General features: G+C 46.6%; 1 protein-coding gene across 1 annotated transcript in view; it reads left to right on the forward strand.

The window, feature by feature from the left end:
* Nucleotides 1-18,955, forward strand: part of LOC140426644 (LIM homeobox transcription factor 1-alpha-like) — a 1,145,411-nt gene that overhangs the window by 567,910 nt on the left and 558,546 nt on the right. The window lies entirely within an intron of this gene.

Consider the following 18,955-nt stretch of genomic DNA (forward strand, 5'->3'; position numbering starts at 1 on the left):
TGCTTTGTGAAAGTGTTGTCTCTGATCTCATTGTGCTGTGTGACAGTGTTGTCACTAATCACATGGTGCAGTGTCTGTGAGTTGTCTCTGATTCACATGATGCTGTGTGACCAGTGTTGTCTCTGATTCACATGATGCTGTGTGACAGTGTTGTCAATGATTCTCATGGTGCTGTGTGACCGTGTTGTCTCTCATCTCATCGTGCTGTGTGACAGTGTTGCCTCTGATTCTCATGGCGCTGTGTAACAATGTTGCCACTGATTCTCATTGTGCTGTGTGACAGTGTTGTCACTAATCACATGGTGCAGTGTCAGTGAGTTGTCTCTGATTCACATGATGCTGTGTGACCAGTGTTGTCTCTGATTCACATGGTGCTGTGTGACAGTTTTGTCTATGATTCACATGGTGCTGTGTGACAGTTGTGTCTATGATTCACATGGTGCTGTGTGACAGTGTTGTCTCTGATTCTCATGGTGCTGTGTGACAGTGTTGTCCCTGATTCTCATGGTGCTGTGTGACAGTGTTGTCTCTGAGTCTCATGGTGCTGTGTGACAGTTTTGTCTATGATTTTCATGGTGCTGTTTGACAGTGTTGTCTCTGATTCACATGGTGCTGTGTGACAGTTTTGTCTATGATTCACATGGTGCTGTGTGACAGTGTTTTCTCTGATCTCATGGTGCTTTGTGACAGTGTTGTCTCTGATCTCATGGTGCTGTGTGTCAGTGTTGTCACTAATCACATGGTGCAGTGTCACTGAGTTGTCTCTGATTCACATGATTCTGTGTGACCAGTGTTGTCTCTGATTCACATGGTGCTGTTTGACAGTGTTGTCTCTGATTCACATGGTGCTGTGTGACAGTTTTGTCTATGATTCACATGGTGCTGTTTGACAGTGTTGTCTCTGATTCTCATGGTGCTGTGTGACAGTGTTGTCTACGATTCACATCGTGCTATGTGACAGTGTTGTCTCTGATCTCATAGTGCTGTGTGACAGTGTTGTCTCTGTTTCTCATGGTGCTGTGTGACAGTGTTGTCTCAGCTTTCCATGTTGCTGTGTGACAGTGTTGTCACTAATCACATGGTGCAGTGTCACTGAGTTGTCTCTGATTCACATGATGCTGTGTGACCAGTGTTGTCTCTGATTCACATGTTGCTGTGTGACAGTCTTGTCAATGATTCTCATGGTGCTGTGTGACAGTGTTGTCTCTGATCTCATCGTGCTGTGTGACAGTGTTGCCTCTGATTCTCATGGTGCTGTGTGACAGTGTTGCCTCTGATTCTCATGGTGCTGTGTGACAGTGTTGTCTCTGATCTCATTGTGCTGTGTGACAGTGTTGTCTCTGATTCACATGGTGCTGTGTGACAGTTTTGTCTATGATTCACATGGTGCTGTGTGACAGTGTTGTGTCTGATCTCATGGTGCTGTGTGACAGTTTTGTCTATGATTCACATGGTGCTATGTGACAGTGTTGTCTCTGATCTCATGGTGCTGTGTGACAGTGTTGTCTCTGATTCAAATGGTGCTGTGTGACAGTGTTGTCTTTGATTCACATGGTGCTCTGTGACAGTGTTGTCTCAGCTTCCCGTGTTGCTGTGTGACAGTGTTGTCTCTGATCTCATGGTGCTGTGTGATAGTGTTGTCTCTGATCTCATGGTGCTGTGTGACAGTGTTGTCTCTGATTCTCATGGTGCTGTGTGACAGTTTTGTCTATGATTCACATGGTGCTGTGTGACAGTGTTGTCTCTGATTCTCATCGTGCTGTGTGACAGTGTTGTCTCTGATTCTCATGGTGCTAATTTGACAGTGTTGTCTCTGATTCACATGGTGCTGTTTGACAGTGTTGTCTCTGATTCACATGGTGCTGTGTGACAGTTTTGTCTATGATTCACATGGTGCTGCTTGACAGTGTTGTCTCTGATTCTCATGGTGCTGTGTGACAATTTTGTCTACGATTCACATGGTGCTATGTGACAGTGTTGTCTCTGATCTCAGAGTGCTGTGTGAAAGTGTTGTCTCTGATTCAAATGGTGCTGTGTGACAGTGTTGTTTTTGATTCACATGGTGCTCTGTGACAGTGTTGTCTCAGCTTCCCGTGTTGCTGTGTGACAGTGTTGTCTCTGATCTCATGGTGCTGTGTGACAGTGTTGTCTCTGATTCACATTGTGCTGTGTGACAGTGTTGTCTCAGCTACCCATGTTGCTGTGTGACAGTGTTGTCTCTGATCTCATGGTGCTGTGTGACAGTGTTGTCTCTGATTCAAATGGTGCTGTGTGACAGTGTTGTCTTTGATTCACATGGTGCTGTGTGACAGTGTTGTCTCTGATTCTCATGGTGCTGTGTGACAGGGTTGTCTTTGATTCACATGGTGCTGTGTGACAGTTTTGTCTATGATTCACATGGTGCTGTTTGACAGTGTTGTCTCTGATTCTCATGGTGCTGTGTGACAGTTTTGTCTACGATTCACATGGTGCTGTGTGACAGTGTTTTCTCTGATCTCATGGTGCTTTGTGACAGTGTTGTCTCTGATCTCATGGTGCTGTGTGTCAGTGTTGTCACTAATCACATGATGCAGTGTCACTGAGTTGTCTCTGATTCACATGATTCTGTGTGACCAGTGTTGTCTCTGATTCACATGGTGCTGTTTGACAGTGTTGTCTCTGATTCACATGGTGCTGTGTGACAGTTTTGTCTATGATTCACATGGTGCTGTTTGACAGTGTTGTCTCTGATTCTCATGGTGCTGTGTGACAGTGTTGTCTACGATTCACATCGTGCTATGTGACAGTGTTGTCTCTGATCTCATAGTGCTGTGTGACAGTGTTGTCTCTGTTTCTCATGGTGCTGTGTGACAGTGTTGTCTCAGCTTTCCATGTTGCTGTGTGACAGTGTTGTCACTAATCACATGGTGCAGTGTCACTGAGTTGTCTCTGATTCACATGATGCTGTGTGACCAGTGTTGTCTCTGATTCACATGTTGCTGTGTGACAGTCTTGTCAATGATTCTCATGGTGCTGTGTGACAGTGTTGTCTCTGATCTCATCGTGCTGTGTGACAGTGTTGCCTCTGATTCTCATGGTGCTGTGTGACAGTGTTGCCTCTGATTCTCATGGTGCTGTGTGACAGTGTTGTCTCTGATCTCATTGTGCTGTGTGACAGTGTTGTCTCTGATTCACATGGTGCTGTGTGACAGTTTTGTCTATGATTCACATGGTGCTGTGTGACAGTGTTGTGTCTGATCTCATGGTGCTGTGTGACAGTTTTGTCTATGATTCACATGGTGCTATGTGACAGTGTTGTCTCTGATCTCATGGTGCTGTGTGACAGTGTTGTCTCTGATTCAAATGGTGCTGTGTGACAGTGTTGTCTTTGATTCACATGGTGCTCTGTGACAGTGTTGTCTCAGCTTCCCGTGTTGCTGTGTGACAGTGTTGTCTCTGATCTCATGGTGCTGTGTGATAGTGTTGTCTCTGATCTCATGGTGCTGTGTGACAGTGTTGTCTCTGATTCTCATGGTGCTGTGTGACAGTTTTGTCTATGATTCACATGGTGCTGTGTGACAGTGTTGTCTCTGATTCTCATCGTGCTGTGTGACAGTGTTGTCTCTGATTCTCATGGTGCTAATTTGACAGTGTTGTCTCTGATTCACATGGTGCTGTTTGACAGTGTTGTCTCTGATTCACATGGTGCTGTGTGACAGTTTTGTCTATGATTCACATGGTGCTGTTTGACAGTGTTGTCTCTGATTCTCATGGTGCTGTGTGACAATTTTGTCTACGATTCACATGGTGCTATGTGACAGTGTTGTCTCTGATCTCAGAGTGCTGTGTGAAAGTGTTGTCTCTGATTCAAATGGTGCTGTGTGACAGTGTTGTTTTTGATTCACATGGTGCTCTGTGACAGTGTTGTCTCAGCTTCCCGTGTTGCTGTGTGACAGTGTTGTCTCTGATCTCATGGTGCTGTGTGACAGTGTTGTCTCTGATTCAAATGGTGCTGTGTGACAGTGTTGTCTTTGATTCACATGGTGCTGTGTGACAGTGTTGTCTCTGATTCTCATGGTGCTGTGTGACAGGGTTGTCTTTGATTCACATGGTGCTGTGTGACAGTTTTGTCTATGATTCACATGGTGCTGTTTGACAGTGTTGTCTCTGATTCTCATGGTGCTGTGTGACAGTTTTGTCTACGATTCACATGGTGCTGTGTGACAGTGTTGTCTCTGATCTCATAGTGCTGTGTGAAAGTGTTGTCTCTGATTCACATGGTGCTCTGTGACAGTGTTGTCTCAGCTTCCCGTGTTGCTGTGTGACAGTGTTGTCTCTGATCTCATGGTGCTGTGTGACAGTGTTTTCTCTGATACAAATCGTGCTGTGTGACAGTGTTGTCTTTGATTCACATGGTGCTCTGTGACAGTGTTGTCTCAGCTTCCCGTGTTGCTGTGTGACAGTTTTGTCTCTGATCTCATGGTGCTGTGTGACAGTGTTGTCTCTGATCTCATGTTGCGGTGTGACAGTGTTGTCTCTGATTCTCATGGTGCTGTGTGACAGTGTTGTCCCTGGCTCTCATGTTGCTGTGTGACAGTGTTGTCTCAGATATCATGGTGCTGTGTGACAGTGTTGTCCCTGGCACTCATGTTGCTGTGTGACAGTGTTGTCTCTGATTCACAGAGTGCTGTGTGACTGTGTTGTCTCTGATTCACATGGTGCTGTGTGACAGTGTTGTCTTTGATTCACGTGGTGCTGTGTGACAGTGTTGTCTCTGATTCACATGGTGCTGTGTGACAGTGTTGTCTCTGATTCACATGGTGCTGTGTGACAGTGTTGTCCCTGGCTCTCATGTTGCTGTGTGACCGTGTTGTCTCTGATTCACATGGTGCTGTGTGACAGTGTTGTCTCAGCTACCCATGTTGCTGTGTGACAGTGTTGTCTCTGATCTCATGGTGCTGTGTGACAGTGTTGTCTCTGATTCAAATGGTGCTATGTGACAGTGTTGTCTTTGATTCAGATGGTGCTCTGTGACACTGTTGTCTCTGATTCACATGGTGCTGTTTGACAGTGCTGTCTCTGATTCACATGGTGCTGTGTGACAGTGTTGTCTCTGACCTCATGGTGCTGTGTGACAGTGTTGCCTCTGATTCTCATGGTGCTGTGTGACAGTGTTGTCTCTGATCTCATTGTGCTGTGTGACAGTGTTGTCTCTTATCTCATGGTGCTTTGTGACAGTGTTGGCTCTGATCTCATGGTGCTGTGTGACAGTGTTGTCACTGATCACATGGTGCAGTGTCACTGAGTTGTCTCTGATTCACATGATGCTGTGTGACCAGTGTTGTCTCTGATTCACATGTTGCTGTGTGACAGTCTTGTCAATGATTCTCATGTTGCTGTGTGAAAATGTTGTCTCTGACCTCATGGTGCTGTGTGACAGTGTTGCCTCTGATTCTCATGGTGCTGTGTGAGAGTGTTGTCTCTGATCTCATGGTGCTGTGTGACAGTGTTGTCTTTGATTCACATGGTGCTCTGTGACAGTGTTGTCTCAGCTTCCCGTGTTGCTGTGTGACAGTGTTGTCTCTGATCTCATGGTGCTGTGTGACATTGTTGTCTCTGATCTGATGGTGCTGTGTGACAGTGTTGTCTCTGATTCTCATGGTGCTGTGTGACAGATTTGTCTATGATTCACATGGTGCTGTGTGACAGTGTTGTCGCTGATCTCATGGTGCTATGTGACAGTGTTGCCTCTGATTCTCATGGTGCTGTGTGACAGTCTTGTCAATGATTCTCATGGTGCTGTGTGACAGTGTTGTCTCTGATCTCATGGTGCTGTGTGACAGTGTTGTCTCTGATCTCATGGTGCTGTGTGACAGTGTTGTCTCTGATCTCATGTTGCTGTGTGACAGTGTTGACTCTGATCTCATGGTGCTGTGTGACAGTGTTGTATCTGATCACATGGTGCTGTGTGACAGTGTTGTCTCTGATCTCATGGTGCTGCGTGACAGTGTTGTCTCTGATCTCATGGTGCTGTGTGACAGTGTTGTCTCTGATCTCATGGTGCTGTGTGACAGTGTTGTCTCTGATCTCATGGTGCTGTGTGACAGTGTTGCCTCTGATTCTCATGGTGCTGTGTGACAGTGTTGTCTCTGATTCTCATGGTGCTGTGTGACAGTGTTGTCTCTGATTCTCATGCTGCTGTGTGACAGTGTTGTCTCTGATTCACATGGTGCTGTGTGACAGTGTTGTCTATGATTCACATGGTGCTGTGTCACAGAGTTGTCCCTGATTCTCATGGTGCTGTGTCACAGATTTGTCTCTGATTCTCATGGTGCTGTGTGACAGTGTTGTCTCTGATTGTCATGGTGCTGTGTGACAGTGTTTTCTCTGATTCTCATGGTGCTGTGTCACAGAGTTGTCTCTGATTCACATGGTGCTGTGTGACAGTGTTGTCTCTGATTCTCATGGTGCTGTGTGACAGTGTTGTCTCTGATTCTCATGGTGCTGTGTCACAGAGTTGTATCTGATTCTCATGGTGCTGTGTGACAGTGTTTTCTCTGATTCTCATGGTGCTGTGTCACAGAGTTGTCTCTGATTCACATGGTGCTGTGTGACAGTGTTGTCTCTGATCTCATGGTGCTGTGTGACAGTGTTGTCTCTGATCTCATTGTGCTGTGTGACAGTGTTGTCTCTGATTCTCATGGTGCTGTGTCACAGAGTTGTCTCTGATTCTCATGGTGCTGTGTGACAGTGTTGTCTCTGATTGTCATGGTGCTGTGTGACAGTGTTTTCTCTGATTCTCATGGTGCTGTGTCACAGAGTTGTCTCTGATTCACATGGTGCTGTGTGACAGTGTTGTCTCTGATCTCATGGTGCTGTGTGACAGTGTTGTCTCTGATCTCATCGTGCTGTGTGACAGTGTTGTCTCTGATTCTCATGGTGCTGTGTCACAGAGTTGTATCTGATTCTCATGGTGCTGTGTGACAGTGTTGTCTCTGATTCTCCTTGTGCTGAGTGACGGTGTTGTCTCTGATTCACATGGTGCTCTGTCACAGAGTTGTCTCTGATTCTCATGGTGCTGTGTGACAGTGTTGTCTCTGATTGTCATGGTGCTGTGTGACAGTGTTTTCTCTGATCTCATGGTGCTGTGTGACAGTGTTGTCTCTGATCTCATGGTGCCGTGTGACAGTGTTGTCTCTGATTCTCATGGTGCTGTGTGACAATGTTGTCTCTGATCTCATGGTGCTGTGTGACAGTGTTGTCTCTGATCTCATAGTGCTGTGTGACAGGGTTGTCTCTGATTCTCATGGTGCTGTGTGACAGTGTTGTCTCTGAATCTCATGGTGCTGTGTGACAGTGTTGTCTCTGATCTCATGGTGCCGTGTGACAGTGTTGTCTCTGATTCACATGGTGCTGTGTGACAGTGTTGTCTCTGATTCACATGGTGCTGTGTGACAGTGTTGTCCCTGGCTCTCATGTTGCTGTGTGACCGTGTTGTCTCTGATTCACATGGTGCTGTGTGACAGTGTTGTCTCAGCTACCCATGTTGCTGTGTGACAGTGTTGTCTCTGATCTCATGGTGCTGTGTGACAGTGTTGTCTCTGATTCAAATGGTGCTATGTGACAGTGTTGTCTTTGATTCAGATGGTGCTCTGTGACACTGTTGTCTCTGATTCACATGGTGCTGTTTGACAGTGCTGTCTCTGATTCACATGGTGCTGTGTGACAGTGTTGTCTCTGACCTCATGGTGCTGTGTGACAGTGTTGCCTCTGATTCTCATGGTGCTGTGTGACAGTGTTGTCTCTGATCTCATTGTGCTGTGTGACAGTGTTGTCTCTTATCTCATGGTGCTTTGTGACAGTGTTGGCTCTGATCTCATGGTGCTGTGTGACAGTGTTGTCACTGATCACATGGTGCAGTGTCACTGAGTTGTCTCTGATTCACATGATGCTGTGTGACCAGTGTTGTCTCTGATTCACATGTTGCTGTGTGACAGTCTTGTCAATGATTCTCATGTTGCTGTGTGAAAATGTTGTCTCTGACCTCATGGTGCTGTGTGACAGTGTTGCCTCTGATTCTCATGGTGCTGTGTGAGAGTGTTGTCTCTGATCTCATGGTGCTGTGTGACAGTGTTGTCTTTGATTCACATGGTGCTCTGTGACAGTGTTGTCTCAGCTTCCCGTGTTGCTGTGTGACAGTGTTGTCTCTGATCTCATGGTGCTGTGTGACATTGTTGTCTCTGATCTGATGGTGCTGTGTGACAGTGTTGTCTCTGATTCTCATGGTGCTGTGTGACAGATTTGTCTATGATTCACATGGTGCTGTGTGACAGTGTTGTCGCTGATCTCATGGTGCTATGTGACAGTGTTGCCTCTGATTCTCATGGTGCTGTGTGACAGTCTTGTCAATGATTCTCATGGTGCTGTGTGACAGTGTTGTCTCTGATCTCATGGTGCTGTGTGACAGTGTTGTCTCTGATCTCATGGTGCTGTGTGACAGTGTTGTCTCTGATCTCATGTTGCTGTGTGACAGTGTTGACTCTGATCTCATGGTGCTGTGTGACAGTGTTGTATCTGATCACATGGTGCTGTGTGACAGTGTTGTCTCTGATCTCATGGTGCTGCGTGACAGTGTTGTCTCTGATCTCATGGTGCTGTGTGACAGTGTTGTCTCTGATCTCATGGTGCTGTGTGACAGTGTTGTCTCTGATCTCATGGTGCTGTGTGACAGTGTTGCCTCTGATTCTCATGGTGCTGTGTGACAGTGTTGTCTCTGATTCTCATGGTGCTGTGTGACAGTGTTGTCTCTGATTCTCATGCTGCTGTGTGACAGTGTTGTCTCTGATTCACATGGTGCTGTGTGACAGTGTTGTCTATGATTCACATGGTGCTGTGTCACAGAGTTGTCCCTGATTCTCATGGTGCTGTGTCACAGATTTGTCTCTGATTCTCATGGTGCTGTGTGACAGTGTTGTCTCTGATTGTCATGGTGCTGTGTGACAGTGTTTTCTCTGATTCTCATGGTGCTGTGTCACAGAGTTGTCTCTGATTCACATGGTGCTGTGTGACAGTGTTGTCTCTGATTCTCATGGTGCTGTGTGACAGTGTTGTCTCTGATTCTCATGGTGCTGTGTCACAGAGTTGTATCTGATTCTCATGGTGCTGTGTGACAGTGTTTTCTCTGATTCTCATGGTGCTGTGTCACAGAGTTGTCTCTGATTCACATGGTGCTGTGTGACAGTGTTGTCTCTGATCTCATGGTGCTGTGTGACAGTGTTGTCTCTGATCTCATTGTGCTGTGTGACAGTGTTGTCTCTGATTCTCATGGTGCTGTGTCACAGAGTTGTCTCTGATTCTCATGGTGCTGTGTGACAGTGTTGTCTCTGATTGTCATGGTGCTGTGTGACAGTGTTTTCTCTGATTCTCATGGTGCTGTGTCACAGAGTTGTCTCTGATTCACATGGTGCTGTGTGACAGTGTTGTCTCTGATCTCATGGTGCTGTGTGACAGTGTTGTCTCTGATCTCATCGTGCTGTGTGACAGTGTTGTCTCTGATTCTCATGGTGCTGTGTCACAGAGTTGTATCTGATTCTCATGGTGCTGTGTGACAGTGTTGTCTCTGATTCTCCTTGTGCTGAGTGACGGTGTTGTCTCTGATTCACATGGTGCTCTGTCACAGAGTTGTCTCTGATTCTCATGGTGCTGTGTGACAGTGTTGTCTCTGATTGTCATGGTGCTGTGTGACAGTGTTTTCTCTGATCTCATGGTGCTGTGTGACAGTGTTGTCTCTGATCTCATGGTGCCGTGTGACAGTGTTGTCTCTGATTCTCATGGTGCTGTGTGACAATGTTGTCTCTGATCTCATGGTGCTGTGTGACAGTGTTGTCTCTGATCTCATAGTGCTGTGTGACAGGGTTGTCTCTGATTCTCATGGTGCTGTGTGACAGTGTTGTCTCTGAATCTCATGGTGCTGTGTGACAGTGTTGTCTCTGATCTCATGGTGCCGTGTGACAGTGTTGTCTCTGATTCATATTTTGCTGTGTGACAGTGTTTTCTCTGATCCCATGGTGCTGTGTGACAGTGTTGTCCCTGATTCTCATGGTGCTGTGTGACAGTGTTTTCTCTGATTCACATGGTGCTGTGTCACAGAGTTGTCTCTGATTCACATGATGCTGTGTGACAGTGTTGTCCCTGATTCACATGATGCTGTGTGACAGTGTTGTCCCTGATTCACATGGTGCTGTGTGACATTGTTGTCTCTGATTTTCATGGTGCTGTGTCACAGGTTTGCACTGAGTGCTGAATTTGGTGCTTTTTGAGTGCGATAGTGAGAGTTTGGTGACCGAGGGAGTATAAGGCTTCATTTTTATCTAAAGTTTAGTCTTTCTTTTATTTAGTTAATAAAATTAAAAGTTGCTGTTTGGTTTAGAAAAAGGTGAATTTTCAATCAGCTTTAAACAGGCTTCTACTTCTGGGCACTTGCAGCTGGAGCTTGTTAATTAGTTAATTGGATTAGGCCAGTTTTTCAGAGGCTAGATTCACAGTATAAAAGTGATCCCCGACAGTGCAGACTTTGTTTGCACTGAGTGCTGAATTTGGTGCTTTTTGAGTGCGATTGTGAGAGTTTGGTGACCGAGGGAGTGCTGAATTTGGAGCTTTTTGAGTGCGATAGTGAGAGTTTGGTGACCGAGGGACTTAGGTGAGGAGGGAGTAAGGTGCCCCTTTCATTTTGTTTCTTACATTTCCGCAAAGAGTGCGAAGAGAGCCAGGACTTTACAGGAAGTGTAGCTGACTGGGAGCAGAGTCGGAGGGCGGAGATCTAGTTAGTCCACACAGCAGCTATAGTCTGTAAGGTAAGAGGGGATGGAGGCTAGGCCAGTTACATGCTCCTCCTGTAGGATGTGGGTGGTGAGGGATACCACCGGTGTCCCCACTGACTATACCTGTGGGAAGTGCACCCAACTTCAGCTCCTCAAAGACCGTGTTAGGGAACTGGAGCTGAAGCTGGATGAACTTCGGATCATCCGGGAGGCAGAGGGCGTGATTGAGAAGAGTTACAGGGAGGTAACCACACCCAAGGTACAGGACAAGAATAGCTGGGTTACAGTCAGGGGGAAAAAAACAAACAGGCAGACAGTGCAGGGATCCCTCGTGGCCGTTCCCCTTCAAAACAAGTATACCGTTTTGGATGCTGTTGGGGGGGATGACCTACCGGGGGAAGGCCCTAGCGGTCAGGTCTCTGGCACGGAGTCTGGCTCTGGGGCTCAGAAGGGAAGGGGGGAGAATAGAAAAGCAATAGTTGTAGGAGATTCAATGGTTAGGGGAATAGATAGGAGATTCTGTGGTCGCGAGCGAGACTCCCGGAAGGTATGTTGCCTCCCGGGTGCCAGGGCCAGGGATGTCTCGGATCGTGTCTTCAGGATCCTTAAGGGGGGGGGTGAGCAGCCAGAAGTCGTGGTACGCATTGGTAACAACGACATAGGTAGGAAAAGGGGTGTGGAGGTAATAAACAAGTTTAGGGAGTTAGGCTGGAAGTTGAAAGCCAGGACAGACAGAGTTGTCATCTCTGGTTTGTTGCCGGTGCCACGTGATAGCGAGGCTAGGAATAGGGAGAGTGCAGCTGAACACGTGGCTGCAGGAATGGTGTAGGAGGGAGGGCTTCAGGTATTTGGATAATTGGAGCGCATTCTGGGGAAGGTGGGACCTGTACAAGCAGGACGGGTTGCATCTGAACCAGAGGGGCACCAATATCCTGGGAGGGAGGTTTGCTAGTACTCTTCGGGAGGGTTTAAACTAATTTGGCAGGGGAATGGGAACTGGATTTGTAGTCCAGCAAGTAAGGTAGCCGATATTCAGGACGCCAAAGCGTGTAATGAGGCAGTGGGGAAGGGAACACTGACAAAGGAGAGTATTTGCAGGCACGGAGATGGGTTGAAGTGTGTATACTTCAATGCAAGAAGCATCAGGAATAAGGTGGGTGAACTTAAGGCATGGATCGGTACTTGGGACTACGATGTGGTGGCCATCACGGAAACTTGGATAGAAGAGGGGCAGAAATGGTTGTTGGAGGTCCCTGGTTATAGATGTTTCAATAAGATTAGGGAGGGTGGTAAAAGAGGTGGGGGGGTGGCATTATTAATTAGAGATAGTATAACAGCTGCAGAAAGGCAGTTCGATGAGTATCACCCTATTGAGGTAGTATGGGTTGAAGTCAGAAATAGGAAAGGAGCAGTCACCTTGTTAGGAGCTTTCTATAGGCCCCCCAATAGTAGCAGAGATGTGGAGGAACAGATTGGGAAACAGATTTTGGAAAGGTGCAGAAGTCACAGGGTAGTAGTCATGGGTGACTTTAACTTCCCAAATATTGAGTGGAAACTCTTTAGATCAAATTGTTTGGATGGGGTGGTGTTTGTGCAGTGTGTCCAGGAAGCTTTTCAAACACAGTATGTAGATTGTCCGACCAGAGGAGGGGCAATATTGGATTTAGTACTTGGTAATGAACCAGGGCAAGTGATAGATTTGTTAGTGGGGGAGCATTTTGGAGATAGTGACCACAATTCTGTGACTTTCACTTTAGTAATGGAGAGGGATAGGTACGTGCAACAGGGCAAGGTTTACAATTGGGGGAAGGGTAAATACGATGTTGTCAGACAAGAATTGAAGTGCATAAGTTGGGAACATAGGCTGGCAGGGAAGGACACAAGTGAAATGTGGAACTTGTTCAAGGAACAGGTGCTACGTGTCCTTGATATGTATGTCCCTGTCAGGCAGGGAAGAGATGGTCGAGTGAGGGAACCATGGTTGACAAGAGAGGTTGAATGTCTTGTTAAGAGGAAAAAGGTGACTTATGTAAGGCTGAGGAAACAAGGTTCAGACAGGGCATTGGAGGGATACAAGATAGCCAGGAGGGAACTGAAGAAAGGGATTAGGAGAGCTAAGAGAGGGCATGAACAATCTTTGGCGGGTAGGATCAAGGAAAACCCCAAGGCCTTTTACACATATGTGAGAAATATGAGAATGACTAGAGCAAGGGTAGATCCAATCAAGGACAGTAGCGGGAGATTGTGTATTGAGTCTGAAGAGATAGGAGAGGTCTTGAATGAGTACTTTTCTTTTATATTTACAAATGAGAGGGGCGATATTGTTGGAGAGGACTGTGTGAAACAGATTGGTAAGCTCGAGGAAATACTTGTTAGGAAGGAAGATGTGTTGGGCATTTTGAAAAACTTGAGGATAGACAAGTCCCCCGGGCCTGACGGGATATATCCAAGGATTCTATGGGAAGCAAGAGATGAAATTGCAGAGCCGTTGGCAATTATCTTTTCATCCTCACTGTCAACAGGGGTGGTACCAGGGGATTGGAGAGTGGCGAATGTCGTGCCCCTGTTCAAAAAAGGAACTAGGGATAACCCTGGGAATTACAGGCCAGTTAGTCTTACTTCGGTGGTAGGCAAAGTAATGGAAAGGGTACTGAAGGATAGGATTTCTGAGCATCTGGAAAGACACTGCTTGATTAGGGATAGTCAGCACGGATTTGTGAAGGGTAGGTCTTGCCTAACAAATCTTATTGAATTCTTTGAGGAGGTGACCAAGCATGTGGATGAAGGTAAAGCAGTGGATGTAGTGTACATGGATTTTAGTAAGGCATTTGATAAAGTTCCCCATGGTAGGCTTATGCAGAAAGTAAGGAGGCATGGGATAGTGGGAAATTTGGCCAGTTGGATAACAAACTGGCTAACCGATAGAAGTCAGAGAGTGGTGGTGGATGGCAAATATTCAGCCTGGATCCCAGTTACCAGTGGCGTACCGCAGGGATCAGTTCTGGGTCCTCTGCTGTTTGTGATTTTCATTAATGACTTGGATGAGGGAGTTGAAGGGTGGGTCAGTAAATTTGCAGACGATACAAAGATTGGTGGAGTTGTGGATAGTAAGGAGGGTTGTTGTCGGCTGCAAAGAGACATAGATAGGATGCAGAGCTGGGCTGAGAAGTGGCAGATGGAGTTTAACCCTGAAAAGTGTGAGGTTGTCCATTTTGGAAGGACAAATATGGATGCGGAATACAGGGTTAACGGTAGAGTTCTTGGCAATGTGGAGGAGCAGAGAGACCTTGGGGTCTATGTTCATACATCTTTGAAAGTTGCCACTCAAGTGGATAGAGCTGTGAAGAAGGCCTATGGTGTGCTCGCGTTCATTAACAGAGGGATTGAATTTAAGAGCCGTAAGGTGATGATGCAGCTGTACAAAACTTTGGTAAGGCCACATTTGGAGTACTGTGTACAGTTCTGGTCGCCTCATTTTAGGAAGGATGTGGAAGCTCTGGAAAAGTTGCAAAGAAGATTTACCAGGATGTTGCCTGGAATGGAGAGTAGGTCTTACGAGGAAAGGTTGAGGGTGCTAGGCTTTTTCTCATTAGAGCGGAGAAGGATGAGGGGCGACTTGATAGAGGTTTATAAGATGATCAGGGGAATAGATAGAGTAGACAGTCAGAGACTTTTTCCCCGGGTGGAACACACCATTACAAGGGGACATAAATTTAAGGTGAAAGGTGGAAGATATAGGAGGGATATCAGAGGTAGGTTCTTTACCCAGAGAGTAGTAGGGGCATGGAATGCACTGCCTGTGGAAGTAGTTGAGTCGGAAACATTAGGGACCTTCAAGCAGCTATTGGATAGGTACATGGATTACGGTAAAATGATAGTGTAGAATTATTTGTTCTTAAGGGCAGCACGGTAGCATTGTGGATAGCACAATTGCTTCACAGCTCCATGGTCCCAGGTTTGATTCCGGCTTGGGTCATTGTCTGTGCGGAGTCTGCACGTCCTCCCCGTGTCTGCGTGGGTTTCCTCCGGGTGCTCCGGTTTCCTCCCACAGTCCAAAGATGTGCGTGTTAGGTGAATTGGCCAATGATAAATTGCCCTTAATGTCCAAATTGCCCTTGGTGTTGGGTGGAGGTGTTGAGTTTGGGTAGGGTGCTCTTTCCAAGAGCCGGTGCAGACTCAAAGGGCCGAATGGCCTCCTTCTGCACTGTAAATTCAATGATAATCTATGATTAATCTAGGACAAAGGTTCGGCACAACATCGGGGGCCGAAGGGCCTGTTCTGTGCTGTATTTTCTATGTTCTATGTTCTATGTTCTCATGGTGCTGTGTCACAGAGTTCTCTCTGATTCTCATGGTTCTGTGTGACAATGTTGTCTCTGATTCACATGGTGCTGTGTGACAATGTTGTCTCAGCTTTCCGTGTTGCTGTGTGACAGTGTTGTCTCTGATTCTCATGGTGCTGTGTGACAGTGTTGCCTCTGATTCACATGCTGCTGTGTGACAGAGTTGTCTCTGATTCTCATCGTGCTGTTTGACACTGTTGTCTCTGATTCACATGGTGCTGTGTCATCGAGTTGTCTCTGATTCTCATGGTGCTGTGTGACAGTGTTGTCTCTGATTATCATGGAGCTGTGTGGCAGTGTTGTCTCTGATTCACATGGTGCTGTGTGACAGTGTTGTCTCTGATTCACATGTTGCTGTGTGACAGTGTTGTCTCTGATTCACATGTTGCTGTGTGACAGTGTTGTCTCTGACCTCATGGTGCTGTGTGACAGTGTTGTCTCTGATCTCATGGTGCTGTGTGACAGTGTTGTCCCTGATTCTCATGGTGCTGTGTGACAGTGTTGTCTCTGATTCTCATGGTGCTGTGTGACAGTGTTGTCTCTGATTCTCATGGTGCTGTGTCACAGAGTTGTCTCTGATTCTCATGGTGCTGTGTGACAGTGTTGTCTCTGATTCTCATGGTGCTGTGTGACAATGTTTTCTCTGATCTCATGGTGCTGTGTGACAGTGTTGTCTCTGATCTCATGGTGCTGTGTGACAGTGTTGTCCCTGATTCTCATGGTGCTGTGTGACAGTGTTTTCTCTGATTCACATGGTGCTGTGTGACAGTGTTGTCTCTGATTAACATGGTGCTGTGTGACAGTGTTGTCTCTGATTCACATGGTGCTGTGTGACAGTGTTGTCTCTGATTCTCATAGTGCTGTGTCACAGAGTTGTCTCTGAATCTCATGGTGCTGTGTGACAGAGTTGTCTCTGATTCTCATGGTGCTGTGTGACAGTGTTGTCCCTGATTCTCATGGTGCTGTGTGACAGTGTTTTCTCTGATTCACATGGTGCTGTGTCACAGAGATGTCTCTGATTCACATGATGCTGTGTCACAGTGTTGTCTCTGATTAACATGGTGCTGTGTGACAGTGTTGTCTCTGATTAACATGGTGCTGTGTGACAGTGTTGTCTCTGATTCACATGGTGCTGTGTGACAGTGTTGTCTCTGAATCTCATGGTGCTGTGTGACAGTGTTGTCTCTGATTCTCATAGTGCTGTGTCACAGAGTTGTCTCTGAATCTCATGGTGCTGTGTGACAGTGTTGTCTCTGATTATCATGGAGCTGTGTGGCAGTGTTGTCTCTGATTCACATGGTGCTGTGTGACAGTGTTGTCTCTGATTCACATGTTGCTGTGTGACAGTGTTGTCTCTGATCACATGATGCTGTGTGACAGTGTTGTCTCTGATTCACATGGTGCTGTGTGACAGTGTTGTCTCTTATTCTCATGGTGCTCTGTCACAGAGTTGTATCTGATTCTCATGGTGCTGTGTGACAGTGTTGTCTCTGATTCTCCTCGTGCTGAGTGACAGTGTTGTCTCTGATTCACATGGTGCTGTGTCACAGAGTTGTCTCTGATTCTCATGGTGCTGTGTGACAGTGTTGTCTCTGATTCACATTGTGTTGTGTGACAGTGTTGTTTCAGCTTTCCGTGTTGCTGTGTGACAGTGTTGTCTCTGATTCTCATGGTGCTGTGTGACAGTGTTGCCTCTGATTCACATGGTGCTGTATGACAGTGTTGTCTGTGATTCACATGTTGCTGTGTGACAGTGTTGTCTCTGACTCACATGGTGCTGTGTCACAGAGTTGTCTCTGAATCTCATGGTGCTGTGTGACAGAGTTGTCTCTGATTCTCATGGTGCTGTTTGACACTGTTGTCTCTGATTCACATGGTGCTGTGTCATAGAGTTGTCTCTGATTCTCATGGTGCTGTGTGACAATGTTGTCTTTGATTATCATGGAGCTGTGTGGCAGTGTTGTCTCTGATTCACATCGTGCTGTGTGACAGTGTTGTCTCTGATTCACATGTTACTGTGTGACAGTGTTGTCTCTGATTCACATGTTGCTGTTTGACAGTGTTGTCCCTGATTCTCATGGTGCTGTGTCGCAGAGTTGTCTCTGATCTCATGGTGCTGTGTGACAGTGTTGTCCCTGATTATCATGGTGCTGTGTGACAGTGTTTTCTCTGATTCACATGGTGCTGTGTGACAGTGTTTTCTCTGATTCACATGGTGCTGTGTCACAGAGTTGTCTCTGATCTCATGGTGCTGTGTGACAGTGTTGTCTCTGGTCTCATGGTGCCGTGTGACAGTGTTGTCTCTGATTCTCATGGTGCTGTGTAACAGTGTTGTCTCTGATTGTCATGGTGCTGTGTGACAGTGTTTTCTCTGATCTCATGGTGCTGTGTGACAGTGTTGTCTCTGACCTCATGGTGCTGTGTGACAGTGTTGTCTCTGATTCACATGGTGCTGTGTGACAGAGTTGTCTCTGATTCACATGTTGCTGTGTCAGAGAGTTGCCTCTGATTCTAACGGTGCTGTGTGACAGTGTTGTCTCTGATCCTCACAGTGCTGTGTGGCAGTGTTGTCTCTGATTCACATGTTGCTGCGTGACAGTGTTGTCTCTGATTCTCATGGTGCTGTGTGACAGTGTTGTCTCTGATTCTCATGGTGCTGTGTGACAGTGTTGTCTCTGATTCTCATGGTGCTGTGTGACAGTGTTGTCTCTGATTCTAACGGTGCTGTGTGACAGTGTTGTCTATGATTCTCATGGTGCTGTGTGACAGTGTTGTCTCTGATTCACATGGTGCTGAGGGACAGTGTTGTCTCTGATTCACATGGTGCTGAGTGACAGTGTTGTCTCTGATTCACATGGTGCTGTGTCACAGAGTTGTCTCTGATCTCATGGTGCTGTGTGACAGTGTTGTCTCTGATCTCATGGTGCCGTGTGACGGTGTTGTCTCTGATTCTCATGGTGCTGTGTAACAGTGTTGTCTCTGATTGTCATGGTGCTGTGTGACAGTGTTTTCTCTGATCTCATGGTGCTGTGTGACAGTGTTGTCTCTGACCTCATGGTGCTGTGTGACAGTGTTGTCTCTGATCTCATGGTGCTGTGTGACAGTGTTGTCCCTGATTCTCATGGTGCTGTGTCGCAGAGTTGTCTCTGATCTGATGGTGCTGTGTGACAGTGTTGTCCCTGATTCTCATGGTGCTGTGTGACAGTGTTTTCTCTGATTCACATGGTGCTGTGTCACAGAGTTGTCTCTGATCTCATGGTGCTGTGTGACAGTGTTGTCTCTGATCTCATGGTGCCGTGTGACAGTGTTGTCTCTGATTCTCATGGTGCTGTGTAACAGTGTTGTCTCTGATTGTCATGGTGCTGTGTGACAGTGTTTTCTCTGATCTCATGGTGCTGTGTGACAGTGTTGTCTCTGACCTCATGGTGCTGTGTGACAGTGTTGTCTCTGATTCACATGGTGCTGTGTGACAGTGTTGTCTCTGATTCACATGTTGCTGTGTCAGAGAGTTGCCTCTGATTCTAACGGTGCTGTGTGACATTGTTGTCTCTGATTCTCACAGTGCTGTGTGGCAGTGTTGTCTCTGATTCACATGTTGCTGCGTGACAGTGTTCTCTCTGATTCTAACGGTGCTGTGTGACATTGTTGTCTATGATTCTCATGGTGCTGTGTGACAGTGTTGTCTCTGATTCTCATGGTGCTGTGTGACAGTGTTGTCTCTGATTCTCATGGTGCTGTGTGACAGTGTTGTCTCTGATTCTAACGGTGCTGTGTGACAGTGTTGTCTATGATTCTCATGGTGCTGTGTGACAG

Source organism: Scyliorhinus torazame, chromosome 7 (genome assembly GCF_047496885.1).
Source record: "Scyliorhinus torazame isolate Kashiwa2021f chromosome 7, sScyTor2.1, whole genome shotgun sequence".
In the NCBI taxonomy this organism is placed as follows: Eukaryota; Metazoa; Chordata; class Chondrichthyes; order Carcharhiniformes; family Scyliorhinidae; genus Scyliorhinus; species Scyliorhinus torazame.